Here is a 22,735-nt window from a genome sequence, read left to right on the forward strand (position 1 = left end):
GAGCGAGTATGTGGTCTATTTTGGAAAATGACCCATGTGCAGCTGAAAAGAATGTGTATTCTGATTTTGTGGGGTGGAACACTCTGTAAACATCTGTTAAGTTCACTTGTTCAAGAGTTTTGTTGAGTTCTAGTATTTCATTGCTTATATTTTATCTCGTTTATCTATGTATGACAGTGGGGTATTGAGGTCCCCCACTACTATTGTATTAGTACTTATTTGATTTTTCATGTCCATTAGTATTTGTTTTGTATAGTTGGGTGCACTAGTGTTCAGTGCATATGTATTTATGATTGTCATGTCTTCCTCTTGGATTGTTCCCTTTATAAGAATGTAGTGTCCTTCTTTGTCTTTCTGAATCAGTGTTGGTTTGAAATCCACTTGATCTGCAAAGAGGATAGCTACTCCTGCTTTTTGGGTGGTTCCTATCACATGGAGTACTGTTTTCCACCTTTTTTTTTTTTTTTTTTTGGTACCTGGGATCGAACTTGGGTCCTACCACTTGCAAGACAGGCACCGGAACCACTGAGCTAAATCCCCAGCCCATGTTTTCCACCCTTTAACTTTCAGTCTATGAATTTCTTTTTGAATTAAGTGTGTTTCTTGTATGCAGCATATTGTTGGATCTTGCTTTTTGACCCATTCTGCCAGTCTATTTCTTTTGATTGGTGAATTGAGACCATTAACATTGATGGTTATAACTGATAATGTATTGACTTATCATTGTCATGACTTTTTGTTTTTCTTGGATTCTTCCCCTTTGTGTTTAATATCTTGTCATTCCTGATGCATTCATTCTGCTGGGATTCCTGGGTTTGTCATTGTCCTTGTCGTTTCCTAAGATATTGTCTAAAATGTTTTGGAGTGCTGGATTGGTATTCGTGAAGTTTCTAAGGTGCTCTTTGTCATGAAAGTATTTTATTTATTCATCAATTTTGAAAGATATTTTTGCAGGGTACATCAATCTGGATTGGAGGCTATTTTCTTTTTGGCTTGAAATATGTAACCCCAAGCTCTTCTTGCCTTGAGGGTTTGCATTGAGAAGTCTGCTGTGATTCTGATGTGCTTTCTTTTGTATGTGATTTGTTTCTTTTCTCTAACTGCTTGTAGAGTTTTGTTCTTCTGTTGTGTTTCTGGAATCTTAACAATTGTATGCCTATGTGCAGATTTTTTTTTGATCAAGGCTATATGCTTGCTTATCTGTATGTCAAGTTCTTTCCCCCTGCTTGGAAAGTTTTCTGCCATCACTTCTGTGAACAGTTTTTTTAAGTCATCTGCACTTTCTCCATTTTCTTCATTGACTCCAATCAGTCTTATATTATTCTTCTTTGCATCATCTAGCAGCTGCTGGATTGATTTCTCATAGTCCCTTACTATTTTAAAGAGATTGTTCTTTTCCTGGTCACTAATTGCAATCTTATCTTCTACATCTGAAAGACTGTCCTCACATTGGCTCATTCTGCTGCATAAACTTTCAATGGAGTTTTTAATTTCCTAGAAATCTGTATCCATCTGTTTTATGGATTCCATTTGTTTCCTATGTTTGGATTCCTTCATGTTCCTCAGCTCCTCTATTTTTTTTAATCTGTGTCCTCTCTAGATTTATTAATCATGTCTTGCACTATGGGCACAATCTCTGCTGTTATCTGATAAATTATTTCTGATTTTATTTTTTCCAGATCCTCTTTCATTGCCAGTTCAGGGAGTCCAGGTGGTTGAGTATCAGATTGTTCCATCTCATTGCCCTTTGCAGTTTCTTTAGGTGATCTTGGAGTCTGATTTTGAGATTTGTTTATGGGTCTTCTCATTTCACGAGGGTGGGGGGTGGGTGTTGCTGACACCCATGTGGCTCACCTCCTTGGCGCTGGGGGTGACTCAGGACATTTTAAATTTTGTTAGAAAAGTAATGTTCCTGCAAATGTTTTAGTTTTTGTGGAACTGCTTACCTCTAGATTACACAGATCCATTAGTGTGATTATTAATTGCTTCATTTTTGCAAGCCGATTTAACATTTTATGTTCTTGTTAAACAAAAGTGCTAAGCTAAATGTCAGTAGATGATTGGTAAGACACATCATTCTTTTAATCAGATTTCATAAAAATTATTTCTTGTGGTAGTGGGGTATTTCCTAGATGGTGTGTGTCTATGTTGGTGAGTCAGTATATGTGTGTGTGTGTGTGCATGCGTGTGTGTGTGTGTTGGCCGTTTCCATCAGAAAAGATCTGATGGCATTCTCTGGGCTGCAGTGCCACCCTCTGACCCCTGGGCACTGCTGTTGCCTGGCCACTTCCTCTTGGCCAGGCTCTTTGGCCTCCACCCCTACATTTGTTGTTGCTGTGGCCTAGAATGCACTGACTCACAGCACCTTCCCTTTCATGTTTGGGTGATGCCATGTGGTTTGTGCTAAATGACTAGCCTGAGAACGTCCTCTGACTTTCCTTTACTCTGGCTGTTGGGAGGAAAAGGCTCTGATGTTTGAGTCACATCTTGGAAAAACATGAATCTTTGCCTTATTTGAAAGCAGGGATTCATGTGTGTTATTAGGAATGGATGGGAAAATTGGAACAGGGCTTCTCTTGAACTCCAGAAATATAAATTTTTGCCTAATGACTTAATTTACTTATTTGGAGAATGCTGTGTGTGTGTGTGTGTGTGTGTGTGTGTGTGTGTTGTGAGGATGTGGATATCTTGATAATTTAATGAAAGGCTGCTACTACTTTCCCTTTATCCAGTGACTCATGACTCACCTCATTTTTCTCTGTTCTTATTGGCTTGTGATATTATTTTAGATTAGCAGGTGATGATGGAAAATTAAGTGTTATTATGTTTAAGCCATTATGCAAAGAGAATTGGTTGGCGTTCAGCTGAAATGTGGAATACCTGAGAACCTGCAGTGGGGAGATTGTAAGTCCTGCCTTGCCTGAAGGAGTGACCTTCCCATCGCAACTTTGTTTTCTCTATCTCAGCCATTCCAAGGCCCAGGGAGCTGGCAGGGACGACGGGCTGTGCGTGGTGATGGTAGAGTCTAGCGGGTGAGAAGGAACTTATTGACAAGGCAGTCTGGCTGAGCTTGGGCCATCTGTTCACCATCTATGAATTTTCACTCCAGGAAGTGACATTGCAGTGAGATTTACATTTTGTTTTCATAAATAGCCAAGTATCATTCTAAGCGACTTCTGAGGTAAAGTCATGAGCCTTGGTGTCAAACGGGCCCGTGTTAGAATAAAGACTCTGCTGCCTATTAACTGTGAAATCTTATGGGTCATTCTACCACTTTGACACTCTGTGTTTGCATCTGTGAACTGCAGGTATCTGCACCCACCTTTTATAGATTTATGGAGGGTTACGTGAAAGAGAGGGGGAGAGCACCTGCAGAGTATCCACCAGAAAGATGTTTCAAATATTTACCTGTTATTGGCTCTTGCCAGTTATATGATGTCAATTGCAATACTTTGAAAAAAACATTACTCTCTTTAACTTGATTTTCCAAATCCCCAAACCCACATAGTCAGTATTTATTTTTTCCCTCTTTCCTTGCCCTTCAACACACAAAGCTGTAAGCATTGTGCCCTTTCTGTGTGGGCATTTCTGGAGTTTGGTTCAGTTATCCAGTTTTTTTTTTTTTTTCTGTTGTCATCCTGCACTGTAAAATGAAGCTCAGAGGTTTCTTTTAAAGGGAGGTAAACCACAATTTACCAAGTGCCTTCTTTGTGCCAAGGCTGGCCAGAAGTGCTTCACACAGGTTACTTTTCAAGGGAAAAAGGAATTTTCTAAAAAGTAAGCTTTTACCAATTCTCTAATTTAGTTAAAAAATTAAGTATTATTATGCTTAACCTTACCAATGTTAGTAATTATAATTTAAAGTGTGTGAAACATGAATCACCAACCTCTTTGATGATGTTCAGTGGAGACTTTTATATATTCCTCATTGTTCTTCATGGACTAGGCAGGGCTGTGTTACCACTATTTCATAAAATATGGTAATTACAATTATTAATTTCTTGAGTAGATGAAACAGAAATCTTGGTGTCTCTCAAGCAGTTTACAGTTTAGTTAACAAAAGAGAAGAGCCCCATTTAAATACTTAAGTCAGATTTGCTCAGTTTGAAATGATATGTATACTTGCTGAGGGGACAGAATTCAAAGGAACTAAGTCAGGGAAGGGATGGGATTTTGTAGAATCTTTTGACACAGACTAACGATCTGTGCGCACTTGTCATATTGTTCTTTTCCCAGTAAATACTTCTTGTAACATAATCTAGTTTGTAAAATTAGATGCAAACCCTGGTTGTCTCACTGCTGTCCTCTAAGCTAGGTTTTCTTTCCTTCATTACCTTCTTTGGTCTGAGTTGTTTCATTTGGAACTGAATATGTTCATCAGGACTGAAAACTATTTTTCCCAAGGCTCTTGCCTTTTCCCAATTATTACCAATATACCTTTAACATGTTCACCTGAACATGTTGATATATATCTGATATATATATATATAAATTAAAAGTGTATCAGACGTTCAAAGTTTTTAGTGTATCAGTATTCTAAATTGAATGTAAATCCTACTGAAATGAATGGGTAGTACTACCACATGGATAGTAGTTGTATTTTAAAAATTATTTTCAGAAAGAAAATGTGATATATTAGGGTGGTAGATAGCAGATTGGAGGACAGGAAAGTTTAAAGTCCCCATATGACTTTTTCCAGATTTCTGGGGCCGGAGGGACATTGTAATTAGGCTGCTATTAGAATGGGATGCTGCTGGGCCAGCTCAGTGGTTCTGCCACCTGCCCCTCAAGCCAAGGACCCGAGTTTGATCCCTGGTACCAAAAAAAAAAAAAAAAAAAAAGAGTAGGATAATGTCTAACCCTTGGGTTTCTTACTTGGATGTCCTAACCCCACCCGCCCAAACCCACAGGAATGAATGCTTTACAAAGTATTTGAAAAATGTGTTATAAAGTGAGATATCATTATACATTATCTTGCAACATAGCCCATTATTTGATTCTGTTGACTATTAATCAGTGTTGCCACTCTCTAGCTCCTTACTTTTACTGTTTCTTTTTATCTGTAAAATGCAGATAATAGGTTCTACCTCACATAGCAATAGTAAACATTAAATGAGATAAGGTTTGAGGTTTTTGGCACTGTGCCCATCACAAAGTAGCACTGAGTGTCAATTTTTAGGGTGGTTATTTTAGTGAAATTAAATACAATAATTTTTAGCCTGTCACTAAGCACAAAATAAGTATGTGTGAGTCTTTGAACTGAAAGAGGAAGACATGAATCTTAGGACGGCAGGGATTTACCCGAGAATAAGAAACTGACAGCCATTCTGATGTGTCTGGATGGATCACTCAGGACTATCAGGACTATAAGCATTCATAAAAGATTTATTGAGCACCTACTATGTAACAGGTGTTGTGACAAGTTCAAGAGACATGAAAATGAATGAGGGTGTTTGCAAAAAAACATAAGTGCAGCTGTGTCCTTGCTTGATTTCCCTGTAGGCTTCGTAATGACTGAGATACCGTAATTGATGGAAATACTTCCATCCGCAATTAGAAAGAAGGAGCTCCAAATTTTCTTGGTGCAGTGCACGGATCACCCTGGGAGATGAACTCACAGGCATGGTCAGTTTCCTGTCTGACTAGAAGTAAGAGAGGGAATTGGTGCACCTGGGATGGGTGTGTATGGTAAAGGAGTTTATAAGGAGCAGCAGAGTGTTTGGCTCCAAGCTAAGGATTCCAACCTGAACTCTCTCCAGAGGATGAGGTCCAGAGCTATCTCTGTATCTCATTATCTCAGGGAGTGAGAGTAGTTGTACCTGGGTTGATGTTTTTCCTGTTGGAATGATATCAAGATGATTATTTTTTGTCCTGCTTTAAATGAGATTTTTTTTGGTTTTTTTTTTTGGTACCGGGCATTGAACTCAGGACCTTGCGCTTGTGAAGCAGGTGGTGGCACCACTGAGCTAAATCTCTGACCCTAAATGACAGTTTTTAATATTTTTGGAGTTGTCGTCTGAGAGGATTATTAATCTCGTTGAATTTTTAAATTTAACAATCACTCTAGATTAAAATAGTCATAGCACATTTATTATATTTTTTTAAATGTTGCTGATTATTTTAGGTTTTTGTAATATTATTATTTTTTCTTTTTAAGAGGTAATTCCTAGGCTTTGCAGCTCTGTCTGGGACAGACTGGAAAATGATTGTTGGCTTTACCATGAGAAAGGATAGCAGGTTACTTGTGCACCCCCATGTTTAGGAAGGTTGCAGAGTGAGGAGGCCTCACATTTGAGGGGCTGCCACTTCACTGAGAGACTCAGTGAGGCCAGATGACTCGGTAATGTAATGGAGCTCGTGAGTGTCCCATCAGGCAATGGACTGGGCTCCCAAGCCTGCCCAATGTCCTCTTTGACCTGCTTTTTTTTTTTTTTTTGGTACTGGGGATCGAACTCGGGTCCTTGTGCTTGGGAGGCAGGCGGCAGAACAACTGAGCTAAATCCCCAGCCCTTTCACATGCTTTTTAAGATGGTGACATTAGGGTGGGCTATAAGAAATTCCCATTTCTGTATGTTAAAACAGTCTCCAAGTGGCAATTTCATATTATTCCACCTAATGTTTATGAAGTAATTGATGACAACTTACAAATATTTTGCCAAGGCTTATGGAGAGTTTACTGTCTTGTTTACTATGGCATCTCCACAAAGTGCCTTGATTTATTCAGTTTCTGTGTATTTGGGCCATAGTTAGCTGCAAGGCAATTTCCACACCTCCAGACCTGATCCCATCTTCCCTTACCAATTTAAGCATCAACAGTAATGATGTTTTTACAGACTAGCAATTGATAAGGGCCTTCCACTGAACGTTATTTTATTTAGGTCATCTAGTATTTTACCAAGATTCAAATGGGAGCTGCTGCCATCTTTACCAGAAGGATATTTTTCCTTTGATTGATTGGTAAATGGATAGAGCCTGTGAACAGATCTTTTTTTTTTTTCCAAGAGATTTCTTGTTCAAACAGAATTTGTTGTATCCACATCAGTAAAGCCACGCTAAAATGGGCTGCTGGCCAGATCTTGGAAATGGCCTCATTATGTTTAACTGGATGTCATAATGGTACCCATTAAGGTGGTATTCTCTCTGTATTTGTACTTTTAAACCCAAGTCCCTTGCCACTTTTTGCATTTTGCCAAGAATAGCAACATTCTCTGCTAATGCAACTTTAGAAAGTACTGGCTCTCATCTATTTTCTCCTACTGAAAACCATTACAAAAGTAGAATCCATGATTTTGAGCGTTAGACATTTGTGGCTTGCTGCTCCTCTTCACTCATTCATTTCACTCTGGAGTTTGTGGTGACTGTAATGTGCTCAGGTGGCTGAAGGTAAGAACCCATGAGATTGACTTCTTTCAACAATGCTCCCCTAATTAATATCGCTGTCTAAATATGTAGCAGGTAAAGAGCTGCTTTTATCCAGACCTTCAACACAAAGTTCTTCATTTTGGTTTTTACAAGGGGGTGAGAGACTAAAGGTGCTGGAAGTCACAGCATTTATATTCACTGTAGAAATCTTACTACTAGTTCTGGTAAAGGGAAGGATTTGTTGTGCTGTGTTTGGGTAATAGGTCCCTGCAGGGCTGTAGCTCAGGAATGCTGGAAGAAGAAAACCCACAAAAGGGAGGGCAGAATGGGTGTCAATTTCATTCCTGTAATTGGAATAGTTAAGGAAATAGCAAAGTTCAAGGTATCTTTTTTTTTTTTGTGAAGGCTAATTGAAAACCAGGGGAAAATATTTAAAAGATGTTACATGGCATTTTACAATGTAATCTGTTTTCTGTTTGTGTTTCTTCTCATTTAACTGAATAGGACGTTCATTATAAAAAAATTTCTGTCATTAGAACAACTTAATTTCTGCCGGTATAATTAAGAGGATCCTAAGAAATATTTGAGAGTGTAGTCTTCTCTATGGCAAGCTGGGGGTGGTTTGTGCATTCACTCAGCACATATTTCCCCAGTGCCTATTGTGTGCCAGGCTCTGTGACCAAGCAAGTCAAAGTCTCTGGCATGACGGAGTATCTATTTTAGCGGGAAGAAACAAATAATACTCACAAACACATAAAATGTCATAATATCAAGAAGTGATAGAAAATAAGGACAAAGAGAGGAGAGTGGTCAGGGAGGCCTTTGAATACTCTCTAATGAAGGAAAGGTGCCAGCCATGCCGATAACTGCAGGGAGAATATTCCTGGAAAAAGGAAGCAAATGCAAAAGCCATGAAAAGGAAGCCAGCTTTTCATGTTGAGGAATGTAGAGGGTCACTGTGGCTGCTATAGAGTAAGGGAGAAGAAGAGTAAAAGAAGGTGATGCCAGAAGAGTAGGCAAGCCAGAGTTTGTTGAGTCTTGAAGGTTGTGGGAAACCATTGGAAAATTTGGGCAAAGGCATGGCATGAAATGAAAAGATTATTCTGGCTGGTATGAATAATAGGTTCTGAGGGAGTAAAGAGTGGAGGTAGGGAGCGCAGCTAGGTAACTATTATAATCCCCTAGGTGAGAGAAGTTGATGGAGGCAGTCTGGAGAGTTGTATTCAGGACATGTTTGGATGGCATAACCAGTGGGGTTTGCAGAAGAATTAGATATGGAGTGAGAGAAAGTGAAGTGATTCAAGAGCAGTACCTGGACTTTTTAGCCTGAGCAACTTGGGTGAGTGGTGGGAAAAGTAGTTTTGCAGGTAGTGGCAGCAATCAGGGTTGTGTGTAGGTGTGTCTAAATTTCAGATGCCTGTCACTCATCTGAGTGGAAATGTCACATGGGGGTTCAACTCGGTATCTGCAGAGTGGCAAGGTCTGGGAAAGAGATTGGGGCCATCAGTGTATGGAATTTACAGCCAGTGGGGTGAATGAGCTCACCAGAGACTGGGTGTTAACAAAGAGGAGAAGCAGCCCAAGGAGCCAGCCCTGAAGCCCTGCAGTGTGTCCAGTCTGCAGGAATAGCAGACGAAGAGGAAACAAATAGGCAGGTATGGTGGGGAATTGTTCTGTGAAAGCTGTGCATGAGGTTAGGTTTTGAGGAAATTGTGAAGCTTGAGTTTTGCCTTTGGAATATTCCCTTCCCTTTCAGTGGTTTCCCATCCTCTCTGTGTTCCCCCTTTGCATGATTCCTTTAGTTAGTGTTCTTATCCCAGATAATAACCATTGTAGTTCTCAAAGTATGCCCGACCCCCACTGGCAGGATTAGGACCACAAGAGAGCTTGTTAAAAATCCAAATTATTAGCTTGGCATGGTGGTCCATGCATGCAATCCCAGCATTCTAGGAGGCTGAAGCAGGCGAACTGCAAATTTAATCTCAGCCTAGGTAATCTGGGGATTTAGTGAGCCCCTATCTCAAATAAAAAATAAGAAGGGCTGAGATAAAGTTCAGTGTAAAGGCCTTAGGTTAAATCCCAAGTACTAGGGGAAAAAAACACCCCAGCAAATAGCTGGGCTCCATTTTAACCTATAAATGAGAGAGGGAGAGTTGTATTTTGACAGATAGGTCAGGTGCTTCTGATGTATGCTGAAATTTGGGAACTACTATTTTCAGAAAAGGGGCTAATAAACTGAACCAAGGAAAGATAAGAGATGAACCACGTACTATTATTTTTTTCTGGGCCAACTACCCCAAAACAAACAAATAAAAAGATTTTAAACCTTAGCCACTAGGCTACTATTGAGATGTCTTCAGAGAGCCCAGAAAAACTTCTCCAGCTCTACAAATCATAACAACAGGAAGCTGTTGAATTTGGGGTTGGTGTCTTTTGATAACTACATATTCTGTGTAGCATTATAAAAAGTCTCTTACTCCAACTATACACACAATAAAAATTTTGGCATAGTTTCAGCAATCCAGAATCTCTAACAACTATTTAGAATTTATTTTGTTTAAGTACAATTTATTTACCAGGCAATTTTAAATAAGGCCTGAAATAATGCACATAATAACAATGATGATGGTAGAAAATTTCTTTAATTGTGAATTTTTATTCATAAATTGCATTTCAAATTTATTTTGGCTGTTTAAATAATAGATTTAATGTATATTTAGTCAAGCATTACAGTAGTCAGGGCTTAAAGAGATTAGAAATAAATGAATCCAATTAAAGAACATGTCTCTGAGATTTAATGTGTCATAGGCATGAATGAACTGTTTGCACAGCAACTGTAAAGAAACCATTAATGATTAACTATCCCAAAGAGATTTAATCAAGAATAAATGTTATAGGACATATTTTAAAATAGTTAAGCTAAACAAATGAAGATTTGTGCATTTGAAAACATTGCATCATGCCATCATCTTTCTTGAACCTTTTCCTGGGGAGATCAGGGTCTGAGATCCCACTTTTCTATAAGATACAGAAATGCTTGTGATTTTGTATTGTGGAGAAAAGGACAGAGCTTCCTGCAGTCCCATGGGGTGTGGCTTTGCAGGGACTCCCTGTGGGAATTTGAGGATGGGATGGGATGGGATCCAGATCTCCTAGTGTGGAGGGGAGATTATTTCATTTTGATTACAGGTATTTTTTCTGTTCCTGGAGTTTGTGTGGAGCTGAAAATAGAAGGTATGGTCCTTGGACCCATTGTGAGAGGGTATTTTTGGGTTTGGAAATTAGCTTTGCTGAGGATCAGAGCTGGGTGAGAAAGCAGTTCCTCTGAGAATAGAGGCCAGCCAAATATGAAGTGTTAGGTGATGGGCTCCCTGATCACTCACCTACCTCAGGCACTGGAAGAGCCATAAAGGGAAGGGACACTTGAAAAGTATCGGCTCAATAAACGGCAGTGACACGACTGGTACAGGGATGGACACAGAAGGTGGGAAGGAATGGAAGATGAAAGAGGGAGGCAGATCAAATCTGTGCATTCTCCTAGCTGAAAAATTTAAAAAGCAAGACAAGCAGTACTAATATTACCTTTTTTCCTTTATATTTGATTTATTTCCAGAAGGTGAACAAATTAGGGGCTCAGATCATAGAAACAGAGACTGACAGCGTGTTTCAGAAGAGGCAGGTCATTTTGTGTTTAATTCATTATTTTTTTGTCTCACTTTTTTTTTTTTTTTTGGTACTGGGGGTGGAAATCAGGACCTTTTGCTTGCAAGGCAGGCACGGTGCTGCTGAGCTAACTCCCCAGACCTTTTTGTCTCACTTTTAAAGATCAAACTCCTCCTTAGTGCCCAAGAAAATAAGTAGAAGAACTTTAAGAGTGACAGAATTTGGAATTTAGACCTTAAATATTCACAAATATATTTAAAACTTTAGCAACTAAATATTGAATTATTACTGTTATTATTATTTCATAGGACTGGGAATTGAACCCAAGTCCTTTACACTGAGGAACATCTCAGCCCTTTGTAATGTTTTATTTTGAGATAGGGTCTCACCAAGTTGATAAAGTTGCTCAGGCGAGGCTTGAACTTGTGATCCTCCTGCCTCAGTCTCCCAGAATGCTCAGATGATAGGTGTATGCTGCCACACTCAAATTATAGAATAATTTTCTGAATATAAAAATAAAGTTCCTTAAAACAAGAAATATGGCCCCCAAATTAGCTTTAACTTCATCTAAATAATAATAAATGTACTATTTTTAACTAACATGAATTTAAATTAACAAACCACTTAAAGACTTTCTTTTTATAATTTAAAACAGTTCTGTTTTCTAAAGAAGGAAATATAAATCATGCAGTTCATACAATAGCCTTCAGGGAGAGATAATTCTGTGAGTTAGGAAGGACAGAAAATAGATTAGAAAGTAAGTGAAATGTATATGCACTGAGAAAGGATGTGGATGTTTGGACATTTAAAAATTATAAATGGTGTGCCTCAAAACTTTAACCCATGGGAAAAGAAACTTAATAGTGCTTCTTTTTTTTTTTTGGTACTGGGGATCAAACTCGGGACCTTGAGCTTTCGAGGCAGGTGCCGGAACCACTAAGCTAAATCTCTGGCCCAATAGTGCTTCCTTTTTTTGGCACTGGGGATCGAACTTGAGACCTTGCACTTGCAAGGCAGGCAGCAGAACTACTGAGCTAAATCCCCAGCCCCATGCTTCCTTTCTTTTATTTAATAGACATAAAGTAGAAACCCTGAAAAAGAAAAAAAATTGGAAAGCCATTTCAGTATCAGGTGGGAGTGTCTGAAATTTGCCACAATTAGTGTTTAAGAAAAATTTTTTCAGATTATAAAAGTCATAATACCTATTATAGAAAAATTAATGCATAGGGGAAAGGCATTTTTAACTTATTTTTCAGATAACTGCACTTAACATTTTAGCTCATTGACCTTCTCTCTCTCTCTATTGTTATTATGTATATGTGTACATACATATTTATATTTTAAAAAGAGAATTTTAACTTTATTACAGCAATTTTCCAGATAAAACCATTGTAAAATGGATGTGTGATAATTATCTTTCACTACTTCCTATTTTCTAGGAATATTTTTGTATTCTTAGAAGTGAAATGACTAAAGTGTGAACATTCTTAAGACTTGATAAATACTAGTGGTTTACTCTCTTACCAGTTGGATTGTTTATTTTGATTTATGTCACTGGGATTTATTGTCATTTAAAAAATCTGCCAATTTGAGAGCAAAAAAGTGAGCTATTCTTTTTTAACTTATATAGGTTATTACTCATGAGGCTAAACCTTTTAAAATATTTCTCAGCAACTTGTGCATTGTTGACATCCTTTTTGTATTCTCTATTGTGCAGACTGAATTTATTATTGATTTGTAGAAGTTATTTTGGGGGGGATTAAAGCACTATTCTTCCCAATGCCTTCAATATAGTTGTAATAGTTCCAAATAAATGTTTGGGAATTAAATTAATTTAGTATTCTAGCTTACATATGTATTATATATGCTGGACCTGAATTACAATTTGACAAAATAAGTGTATTTTATTATAGTGCATGGCACTAAAACAGTGAAATTTGATCTGATTCTTTGATTTAGGATCTCATAGCATTTCAGAATGATTTATTAGTGATGATTATAATCTTGGGATTAAAATATCTCTTACATAAACTTGGTTACTTAGCACATATATCTTTCTCACTTATACAGAAAGGTTTGACATTATTTTGATATTTTGTTTTTGATTTCAGATCCGTGAAAATTTACAGTAATGACAATTATTTTGTCAATCACTTATTAATAAGAAAGGGATTAACAAAATATGTGTTCTATATATAATATTGTGTTAGGCAGTAAACAAAGGCTGTCATAAGAGAAGGAATTAAGGAGGTGGTTGTGAAGATACAGTTTTCACACTGTTGAGGCAGAACATTGGAAGTACCAATTAACGGTACAGGCAGTGAATGGTATAGGAACCCAGAAGAAAGAACAGGGAGGAGCTGTGGATTGTAGAGGTGAGGAAACAGATTCAGATACATTGTGGTGGCAGATCTAGATTTAGCTATATTTCAACTAGTTTTGTGAGATAATGTGAAGTTATTAAACAATCTCTATTATGAGAATGGAGGACTTTGCCACACCTTGTTGACATAATACAGGATTTTGATTTACTTTTTTGGTTATTATTGTTGGCTTATTGATTACACTCCTGTCTTTCTTTCTTGAAATCATGATGTATAGTAAACTTTGTGCCTAAGCCATTTCTTACCCTTGTGGTGCCATCTACCCCACAGTGTGCTGGATGAAACCTTTGAGGTGGAGGAGAAAGTTTCTAGAATGGGAAATTATTTATGTAAAATCAAAGATTATGGGGGAACAACTATAAGGAAAAAACACAAATCCACTTATTAGTATGAAACTATTACATTTCCAAGTGAGTCTTAGCCTAATTTCCTGGCAAATTGTCTTGGTCTCTGAGCTTCTCACAGTATGGTATCCTCCTTATCATCTCTCTCTGCTGGGCTCCATAGTAGCCTGAAAATGAAACATAAAGCAGATCTCTCTGCTGCCAAGGTTTACCCAGTGGCTAGGCAGTAACTGTGCCAGAATATAAAGAAGGTCACGCACATGGTGTAACAGCGACTCTGGAATCCAATTAAAAAGTTTAGTGTAAGGCACAGTCATTCCCACTTAATCCGATCACAGTTTAATGGAATCCCCTGCTTATTTCAACCAGTGCCTTTGAAGCCAAATCAGTTGTATGTCTTTGTTTCCACGTTTTGCCTGGGTAATTTGATCACCTTCAGCTATTTAAAAAAAAAAGCTCAATTGGAAAATCTGGCAACATCTTTTAAGGATCGTCACAATGTAATGTCAACAAAGATGATCCAGAATGACCAACTGATCCAAAATTGACATGATAGAAGCAAAAACTTCAATGTCTAAAATGAAAAGCAGAATAGAGTGTGGTGTAAAAGAGAACAATTCTTGCAAAGGGACTTGAAACAATGTGAACTAATAAAATACTGTTGTTTCTCCGTGTATGCATTCCAACTTACTTGAAGGTTGCAAGTGTACATGTTGATATTACAGAGGCCTGTCTCCCATGTGAAAAGGTAGAAATGATTCTAACCCATTTCTCTGAAACAGACAGTATCGTTTGGTGGTAAAGACAGTTTTTTATTAGCTTTGCAAGGGTATCACACTGAGCTTTTCATATGACAAGTTGGCACTGATCTCATGAATGCTTTTGGCATATTTTTTAAAGGGAAGGCTGAGGAAGGCCAATGATCCAAAAGTGGCCCTATGTTTTCTATTAGAATTTGAGTTATTCCAAATATGTACATGACTATTATAAAGTTTAAAGTAGACTCAGATAGTTAATTCTACAAATTGAGTGGTTTCTGACTGTCCATAATGGAATAAGAGGATTACTTTGGTCTGTGTAAATATGGGTGAGATTGACAAGCTGCAAGTCCTAGTGCTTGCAAATTACTCGTCTCACATTGCTTCCAATGCTGAGGTACCTGAGGATCCTACAGCTCTTGTGCAAATCATCAAAAGGAAAGAAAACAAATATAAATAGTTCTCAATAGCCTTTTGAAGAATATGCCAAATGGCTCCCCCTTCAATATACCAGTGGTGTCAGGGGAACAACATGAGCTGCCCTTGAAAGGTTACATTTGGGGCCTCAAACTAGGTCTACATGGCACTTCTCAAGAAAGTTTTTGAGGCCAAGCATTGCTGTATCATTAAGTTCGGCTAAGTCAAGTTCCTCACTGTCATCATTTTAGAGTCCAAGTTCTGTACTGCTGAGTATTTCACTCTGTCCACTTTATGGGAGAAACCTTAAATAAATGGCTTCACTAAGCGTACATGTAACTTTGAGGACATTTGTGAAACCAGAACGTGCCTCACCAAAGGAAAGGCAAGTAGAGCTAAAGTCTTTGTGTCTGAGTTTGGAGGAGGAAAATGGTACTCCTAATGTGATTCCCATCAGCATCTAGCCCTTTGAGCTATACAAATGAAATATCCAATTTAATAGAATTCTAAAAGTAAAATGAATGCTTTGTTCTTAGTGAATCTGCCTTTTCTGAGCTGCTCTTGGCAGCACATCAACTGAAAATGTCTTTAAGTGGGTATTTTTTATTGTGCTTTCATCCTAACATATCTTTTGAGCTGTTGGAGTTTTGAACAGAGAAAGAGGAAGACTGAATTTCTCTCAAGAGTGACTATGTTGTAAGAGAGAACTTAGCAATAAAAAACTTACTTTAATAATTTGACTCTTTTAAACAATAAGTTCCATTAAAACAATTGAGTTTAGAGATTGAAAAGTAAAAGAGCAAATTAAAATGCGTTTTGTGTAAAAAGGAAAGGAATACAGCCCAAGGAATGTGTATCCTGAAATGTATTATAATTGCTGTCAAAGTGAAACTGTTGTTTTGGGAAAATCAGGGGCCAAAAGGGGCCACAAAGTTTGGAAGTTGAGAAATGATGCTATTATTGATGCTATTATATTCTAGGCAGTGTGCTGTGAGTTTTTCATATACTATTTGATACAAATCTCACCATATCCCTATGAGTTACAAAGAGGGAACTAAAATCTAGTCATTTATTAAATAATTGTTTTAAACCCTTACCTTTCTGACTTTATGACAATTTGGTAATTTTTATATTTTTGATGTGCACAAAACATTAATTTTTATTAATTCATCAGAGTATTTGTATAACTTATATTTGACACTTTTCATGTGACTAGTAGAATTTTGAGCCTTTTATTTGCCTTAAGATGTTATTTAGGTTTATTTAATTTGTAGTGTTTCTGTCATTGGAAGCTACACAAAAAGTTTAGAAGAATTAAAAAATGTTTTCCTTTTCCCATTAACACATAATAATTGCACATATTTATGGTGCACATTGTGATTTTACAATCCTTGTATACAATGTGTAATGATCAAATCATAGTAATTAAAATTTTCATTTCTTTATCATTTATGTTTGGAGACTTTGAGTTCCTCTCAATTCCTCATAAAATATATGACAGGTTGTTGTAAACTTCTGTCACCCTACTATACTGCAGAATATTAGAACATAGTCCTCCTACTAACTGCATTTTGTATTCACTATCCAGCCTCCCTTTATCTTCTTCCTCTTCTTAACCTTTAGTAATCACTCTTCTATTCTCTTCTGCTTTGAGATCAATTTTACTTTTTTTTTTTGTCTATGCCATATGAGAGAGAACATGCAGTATTTGTCTGTGTCTGGCTTATTTTACTTAACATAGTGTTCTTCAGTTCCATCCATGTTGCCTCAAATGACAGGATTTCACTCTTCATTATAGCTGAATAATATTCCATTGTGCATTTATATACCACATTTTCTTTATCCATTCATCTACGGAAGATCATCTCAGTTGATTCTATATATTGTCTATTATGAATAGTGCTGCAATGAACAGGACTGTGAGAGTCTCTTTAATGTGCTGATTTCAGTTCTTTTGGTTCTATATTCAGAAGTAGGATAGCTATATCATAAGGCAGATCTTTTTTTTTTTTTGGTACCAGGGCTTGAACTTGGGTCCTTGCATTTGTGAGGCAGGCGGCAGAACCACTGAGCTAAATCCCTGGCCCCCAGATCTATTTTAATAGGAAACTCCATACTATTTTCTGTAATGATTATACTAATTTGCATTCTTAGCAACAATGTATAAGGGTTAACTTTTCTCTGCATCTACTTTTTGTTGTTTTCAGCTTAAAAAAATATTAGTCATTCTGACTGGGGAGAGATAATATCTTATTGTGATTTTGACTTATATTTCCTTAATGGGTAATGATCTTGAGCATTTTTTCATATGCTTGTTGACCATTTATAGTTCTTTTTTTGAGAAATATCTTATTCAGATAATAAGATATTTCTCAAAATATGCCTATTTTTGAATTAGAGAATTTTTAAAAAGTTTTTTGAGTTCCTCATATGTCTAGCTGTTAATCCCTTGTCAGATGAATAGTTTTCAAATATTTTCTCCCACTCTAGGCTTGTCTCTTTACTCTTAGTAGTTTCTTTTGCTGTGTAGAAGATTTATAGTTTAATATAATCCCATTTGTCTATTTTTGTTCTTGCTACCTGTGCTTTTAGTGTCTTATCCAAAAAATTATTGCCTATATTGATGTCTTGAAGTATTTCTTTTTTTTTCCTTAAAGGAACTTTTAAACTTTTAAGTACTTTTATTCAATTTCAGTTCAGTACTTTTAAGTAAAAAATGATGCTGTAGGGGAAAAGGAAAAAGGTTACATTCTTTATAAGTGTATGTGTGTAAAAATGTCAACATTTTACTTTATTTGTTGTATTTCCCATAGTGATTTTAACTTTGGGAGCATAGATGGCTTTTCTATGTAGTACTTGACATATTGCTCTTAGTTTTCTTCTAAAAGTTTTGTGCTTTCAGTTTCAGGCCTTCTTTTTATGCTTTTGATATATTTTGAGTTGATTTTTCTATAGGGTGAGAGACAGGAGTTAACTTTCGATCTTCTGCACATGGATATCCTGTTTTTCCAGTACCATTTATTAAAGAGTTTATCTTATCTCCAATGTATGTTTTTGTGTCTTTGCAGAGAATCAATTGATTATAGATGCATCATTTTTTTCTGATGTTTCTATTCTGTTTCACTGGTCTGTGTGTCAGGTTTTATGCCAGTACCATGCTGTTATGGTTACTATAGCCCTGCAATATGTCTTGAGATCAGATATTGTGATGCCTTACTTTTATCTTTTCTGCTCAAGGTTGCTTTGGCTATCTTTTGGGGTCTTTTGCTCTTTGATATAAATTTTAGGATTATTTTTTCCTTTTCTGTGAAGAATGTTATTGGTATTTTGGTGGGAATGCATTGAATCTAGTAGTAATGTGGACATTTTAACAATATTCTTTTTTTTTTGTACTGGGAATTGAACTCCGGACCTCACGCTTGCCAGACAGGTGCTGCACCACTGAGCTACATCCACAGCCCAGCAATATTCTTTCAATCCACGAACACGGAGGGTCTTTTAATTTTTTGGTGTCTTCAATTTCTTTCACCAATGTTCCTTGTTTAAAGTTATTTTTAGGTATCTTATTTTTTTGTAGCTATTCTGAGTGGTATTGCTTTCTTGTTTTCTTTCTTTAAAAGTTTGAAAAAAAAATCAAAGGGCCAGGGATTTAGCTCAGTGGTTCCGCTGCCTGCCTCACAAGTGCAAGGTCCCGAGTTCGATCCCCAGTACCAAAAAAAGAAAAAGTTTATTCTTTTCATATAAAAATACTACAAAAATTTTTATGTTGATTTTGTATCCTGTAACTTTACCAAATTAACTTATCATTTCTATCAGTATTTTCTGGTGTCTTCAGGTTTTCCAAATATAAAATCATATGGTCTGTAAACAGGGATAATTTGACTTTCTCCCTTTCAATTTGTATGTCTTTTATTTCTTTTCTTTACATTATTGCTCTGGGTAAGACTTCCTATGTTGAACAAGAGTGGTGAAAGTAGACATCTTTATCATATTTTAGCTTAGAGGAAATGTTTTTATCTTTTTTCCATCAGTGAGATGCTGGCTATGGGTTTGTCATATATAACCTTTGTGATGTTGAAGTATACTCCTCATATACCTAATTAATTGATTTTTTTAAAATCACGAAACAATATTTTTTATCAAATACCTTTTTTCCATATGCTGAGTTATTGAAATGATGGCATGGTTTTTGTCCATCATTCTGCTGTTGATTTGCATATGCTGAACCATCCATGTATCCTGGAATAAATTTCATTTGATCATGGTATGTGATCTTTTTGATGTGAAGTTGGATCGGGTTTGATAGTGTGCTGTTAAGAAAATTTTCATCCATGTTTATCAGGGATATTGATCTCTAGTTTTCTTTTTTTGTTGAGTCCTTACCTGGTTTTGATATCAATATAATGCTGGCTCCATAGAATGAATTTGGAAGGGTTACCTCCCTTGGAATTATATCAAAAGTTGGCTGCATACCTTCTGGAATCTGAAAGCATGCAAGAGAAAAATACTTATTTACTCTGTTTATAACTAGAAATCCCTGTGCTGAGATATTGCATTAGCAATGGATATATGAAGTTATTTGGTCACATTTTCAGAGGTGCACACTTTTCACTACCAGTTTAGGACCTGTCAAGCAAGAACTGACCAGTGGAAAGAAGAGCATTTCATGCAGAAAGTATACAACAGTGAAAGCTCCACTTCCTGTCAGAGTCCAATTTGCTTGGCTTACAGTTGTCTAAGGGAAGGTGGGTCTGAGGGCTCACAGTCTACTGTTTTTTTTTTTTTTCCTGTATAGGAAACGCTGATGTATTGCAAGTTCTTGGTACTCATTGAGGAAAATGATCCTTTTTTATTTGTATCCTTATCTTCTTCCTTTTTCACCTATATGATATATTTTGCAATAACTTTTGAAATATAAAGAAATACTTTTGACTCTTGTCCTTTCAGATCTTAGAGTCCACTGGAAAAAACAAATCATAATCACTTAAGAAAATAAAATTAGGAAGCTGGGAGTGGTGGGGCATACCTGTAATCCCAGCACTCAGGAGGCTAAAACAGGAGGATGGCTACAAGATTGAGGCCAGTGTGGGCTACATAGTGAGTTCAAGGATAGCCTACATAGTGAGACCTTGTCTCAAAAAGCAAAACCACACAACAACAACAAAAAAATAAAGTTAGAGTAGGGAAAACATGGTTTCTGATCTCCTTCCTATTTCCTTCAGCAATGGGCCCTAGTACCTTCCTCATGATGGGTAGACACTTATGCCTTCTGTTAATTGATGTCTCCCTGATCTCTAGAACAGGGCCACATACTGTTTTTGCTGCTTTTGTAGAATAATTTTTTTTTTAAGTTGCATCAAATGAAAGGACTATACTCAGCCTCAGTATCTGTGGAAGATTGGTTCCAGAAGCCCCAAATAGTACCAAAATCTATGGATGCTCAAGTCTCTTTGTATAAAATGACAGAGTGTTTGCACATAACTTATATATATCCCCTCATAGGCTTTAAGTCATCTCTAGATAACTTAAAATATCAAAACAATATAAATTCTGTGTAAATAGTTCTTATACTGTATTGCTTAGGGGATAATGACAAGAAAGAAAGTCTATGCATACTTAGTAGAGATGCAATATTTTTGTGTTTTTGGAGTATTTTCAATTGAGACTGTATGACTTCGTAGATGCACAATCTGCAGATAAGGAGAGCCAACTGTATTTGGCATGAATCTATTGCAATTTGCTGGTCTTAAAAATAATTAATAAGTTTATTGGTACATTTTAGGTATACATAATGATCATAGGGAATTTGTACCTGTACATGATATATCTTGATTCTTATTTTTTCCCATTCCCCTACCCTCCTTTCAATCCCTCTTCCCTTCCTTTATTTACAAAAGCTTTTGTAATTTGCTGTTTGTATGTTACTACACTGTGGTTTGTGGTATTGATATTATTGGAACTGTTTTGGTTTGTTTCTGTTCCTACTGTCTTGAGAGATGCTTTGCTTGAATTATACTTTTTCTCTTTTTATAATTGATAAGTAAAAATTTGATAAATATATATTATACAGCATGTTTCTATATTCATATATTGTACAATAATGAAGCTATTTCACATGTGTATTACGTCACATACTTATTTGTGGCAAGAACATTTAAAATCCAATCTTAGCAGTTTTAGAGTACTGAATTACACTTTTTCTTTTGCCTGACACTGTTATGGAAGAACTGAAAGGGAAGTGAAAAAGAAGATAAATGAGTAATTGTCAATTCACGCCATTTGCTAGTCATTTTATACAAATAATTTTATTAACTTATTAATTTTCACATATCCATCTTAATCCAAAGAGAATTAAAAATGCACATAAAAATTTAAAGAAGGCAAACCCATTAGAGAATTAGAGGGAAAGATAATTAAGGTTAGAAAATAAGGGGAATCAGTGGAATTTGCTGTACAAAATGGCTGCCTGGAGAACTTCGTGTACTCATAGAAGTGATTACAAATCAGATTTGGGGCTCGGGCCTTTCAACTTCTAGTTCAAAGAAGGAAACATGAGGTGTTACATGAAATCTATTAATGAGAAGCAGCTCTGCTAATTCTGGAACTTGAAGGAAAATTCTTCTATGAGTCTTCATAAGGAAGATTGTGAAATATTTTCTTCTAGTGGCAGTGAAAAGGGATGATATCCTTTTAAGAAAAAGTGAGGGGGCTGGAGATTTAGCTCAGTGGCACTGCGCCTGCCTTGCAAGCGCAAGGCCCTGAGTTCAATCCTCGGTACCAAAAAAAGAAAAAGTGAGGCGTCAGATGAGATCCACTGCTGCCTGGAAAGGAGCTGAGGTTGTACCTATTGGTGGAACGAAGTTGTCATCTTCATCCTCTAAACGCTGTGTCTCAAGTGAACTTCCTAATGTTAGCTATTCCTTTCAAATTATAGCATGCCGTTATTGTATATGTTTACCGTTTATTCTTCAAGGAGATTATAATCTGTGTGAAGACAGGGGTTATAGTTACCTTATTTATTCTTACATCTCCACATAGCACAAAGTCTGGTTTATATTAGGCACTCAGTAAATATTTATTGAATGAAGGAAAGAATGGAAAGAACTGGTGGTAAAGTGTACTCTGAGGGAACTGAATTAGTTATCCTGAAGAAAGGAAGCTTTTATAAGCCTGGTTGCACTATTTAGCTAGCAATAAGAATATTTGGAGTTTGCTAAAATTATTGATCTTGGAACAGCCAATAGAAGACATTCTTGTTAATGACCAGGTAGCATCATTTGGCCAGATGTCTGTGGAGTTGACCCCACATGAGAAACATTCAGAGCAGGCTTTATAATTCATATCTCACCAATGAGGGAACAAAAGCTCAGAGAAGTTAAATTAAGGGCTTTGTCTCTACTTTACTAAAAAAATAGTGATAAAAATCTTCTTTCTTGAACAGCTGTCCATCTTTTTTTTTGGTACCAGGGATCGAACTCAGGTCCTTATGCTTGCGAGGCAGGCAGCAGAACCACTGAGCTAAATCCTCAACCCTATGATAAAAATCTTAATCATGACTTTTTCATGAGCTCATCATGTAATTTGGCTGTGATAGCCACCTTGGCATACAGTAGTTAAATATTAATTTTTCGGCAATAATCCAGGTGTTTGTGGAAAGTAGTTACATGGGTAACTTTTGCTTGCTTCATTTTCACATGTGGATCTCTGTCATTCATTTTTTTTTTTTTTTGTACCTGGAATTGAACTCCGGTACTTGTGCTTGTGCAGCAGGAGATTTCTGTCATTCTTGATGAGAGAATGCATGAAT

General features: G+C 36.7%; 1 protein-coding gene across 4 annotated transcripts in view; it reads left to right on the plus strand.

Annotated features, from left to right (window-relative positions):
- Sim1 (SIM bHLH transcription factor 1) overlaps positions 1 to 22,735 on the plus strand; it is an 84,681-nt gene that overhangs the window by 26,590 nt on the left and 35,356 nt on the right. The gene's annotated exons all lie outside the window — the stretch shown is intronic.

Source organism: Heterocephalus glaber, unplaced genomic scaffold (assembly GCF_053883595.1).
Source record: "Heterocephalus glaber isolate CG9 unplaced genomic scaffold, H.glaber_assembly_v1.0 deba00001523, whole genome shotgun sequence".
Lineage (NCBI taxonomy): Eukaryota > Metazoa > Chordata > Mammalia > Rodentia > Bathyergidae > Heterocephalus > Heterocephalus glaber.